We start from the raw sequence: 2,778 nt of genomic DNA on the forward strand, positions 1-2,778 counted from the left end.
TTTTGAGCTGCGTGGTCCCACAACATGATTCTTAATTGTAGTTTTTGCATGATGTGATGAATCTTTGGAGTGAGTACTGAAAGGGTCCACCCAGTTTCCTTTCCACGGAGAGTGCCGGTGTTTACCTTTTAGACATCATTCTCTCTCTATTTATCGGGGCTTGGACCAGCACTGGGAGAAAAAGAAAGAGAGAAGGGCGGTGGAGAGAGAGACAGAAACAAGAGAGAGAAGAGGAAGAAGGAAGAGAGGTAGAGAGACTGACTGGCGGCTCCCACGTACGCGCCATCCTCCTGTACCCCGCTCCAGAGGATGAAATATCCTCTCTGGCAACGAGCTGACTACGCTCCCCGCCCCTTGACGCTGCCTTCCTCACCCACGCAAAGCCTGGATCGGGGGAGGTCCCAACAGAACAGTCTGGTTCAGTATGGTCGGGTACCGGAAATTATCTCTTTAGTGGGTTTTTCCCTCAGCCTTTGGGATATCCATCACTGTACCCCTTTGTGTCCCCGAGTCGTCAGGGTCTGCTCCCGCTCGCCTGTCGTACGTGAGATACGGCCTCCCTCTGCCTTCCCTCTATAGTGGCTCGAAAGCCCGGTGTTCCTGGCCCCGTTCCATGGCAACACCTTAACTTTGTTCCGAGGAAACTCATGGTGCAAAGTCCTGTGGGAATAGCAATCCGATTCCTGCCATTCCAACATCGGCAACGTGCTGATTTTCCTGCTTCCGGTTTCCTCTTCGCTCTTCCTCCTCTTCTCCTCCCGCTCGCAAACCATTGTCAAGTGTCAACCATTCCAACTTCATTCACATCTTTTCCCTCTTTTGAGATCCCACTATTAACACGTCCTTGCGAGGGTCCAAACTGTTCATACGTATTTACTCGTCTGTAACACCGTTGCACCAGTTTTGCGTGGGGCGTGATATCAACCTCCCATTTCCACTTACTGTGCAGATTGAAAGATTTAAAAGGGGGAAAAAACAAAACTTTTGAATAATTAGAATATTCATTACATTATCAGTTTATTCAAACTTTAATTTTCATCAGAGGAGCCCGCCCTCTGATGCCACTTTCTATTAATTTTTCTTATTTCCACTCTTATTTGAGAATTAGGGGGCCAAAGTCAGAGAAAGACGTGGGACCATTCTCTGAACCAGGGCTTTCTTCCTGGGAGGGATGAGGCGAATGCCCGTTTATGGAGGGGAGGGGCAAAGGTTAATCGCTTCTGTTTCTCAGGCTTCACTGGCCTGTCTGGCATTCAGCTGGTCTTCAGCTGGTCTCTTCCTTGGAATACTTTTCAATGGGCTTGGACTTGGGGCCAGCGGTTGCTGGTGGAACCATGGGGCGGGCATAGTGACATCGTGCCTCCTTGTTCATGTGTTGGGGATTTTGAGAGGTATAGGCTGGTCAAAATCATGGATGACAAAAATAATGTGGATCCTCAGGCGTAAAACTTTCCCAAAAAGTATTCCTCATCAAGGAGTGTAAGGAAGAACTCTCGGGGCTTTTTGTCGGCAACTGGAGTTCTTCCACGTGGAACAAAGGTTCCACATGGACGCACGTCCCCGCGAATGGATTCTCAGGAACTTCCTCTCCCTCTTCTGATCTGCCGTTGGAAGGGTTCCACAACGGGTTTCCCTCTTCGGCCATATCCGAAGGGAGGACTCTCAGGAACTTCCCCTTCGTCACTGTCTCATTCTCCGAGGCACTGTTTCTCCGGCAGAATTGCTCCGGCGACTGGACTTCCTCTCCCTCTTCTGACTGCCGTTGGAAGGGTCCACAACGGGTTTCCTCTTCGCCATATCCGAGGGAGGACTCTCAGGAACTTCCCCTTCGTCAACTCCGCTCAATCTCCAGGTCCGCAAGCTTTTCCTGCGCCTGAGGCTAAGCTTGCTCTCCCGTCCCACTTCCCCAGTTTTTGCCTTTCCTACTTCGGATAAAACACTGGATCTAACGAATAGATTCCGAAGAAGGTAAAGGCAAACACGTCCTGATGAAGATAATAGAAATGAAGTTAATGGAGGGTGTAGTAACACAGAGTTCCTGCACTGCTCACCGCCTCCTTTACCCTCACTTTAGTTCATAAGGACAGGCATCGGGATCTTGCACAAGCTCAGAGTCCTCGACATTAAATATAAAAGCGCTGAAGATCGCATAAATGATCCGAGAGAAACGAACCCTTATAAAAATCCTGCAAACTTCATACATACTTCACTCTAAATTCTGTGTTGATAACGTAATGTACCTCAAACGTACAGAGGTTGTAAGTGTGTGTGTGTGTACGTATATTATATATAATATATATATATAATATATATATATATATATATAATAATATTATATATATATATATATATATATATATAATATATATATATATATATATATTATATATATAGATATATATATATATATTTAATATATATATATAAAAGCGTAAGATCGAGTTTAGTGGCGAAGGATGGTAAAGAAGGTCCACAGCTGCCTCAAACATTAAGCATACGTTTATTGATGATGATGATATATATATATATATAATATGTATAAATATCTATGTATATATATATATGGTGTGGTGGTGTGTGTGTGTCGCGCCGCGCGTGAGGTGGTGTGCTCTTGCGTGTGTGTGCATGTGTTTGTGTGTGTGTGTGTAATGTGTGTGTGTGGTGTGGTACGTCCTGCGTGTGGGGCGTCCCTGCGTGTATGTGTGTGTCTGTGGGTATGTGTGTGTGTGCATGTGTTGTGTGTGTGTGTGAGTGTGTGTGGGTGGCGTGTGTGTGCGT

The sequence above is a fragment of the Penaeus monodon genome, chromosome 18 (genome assembly GCF_015228065.2).
Source record: "Penaeus monodon isolate SGIC_2016 chromosome 18, NSTDA_Pmon_1, whole genome shotgun sequence".
NCBI lineage: Eukaryota > Metazoa > Arthropoda > Malacostraca > Decapoda > Penaeidae > Penaeus > Penaeus monodon.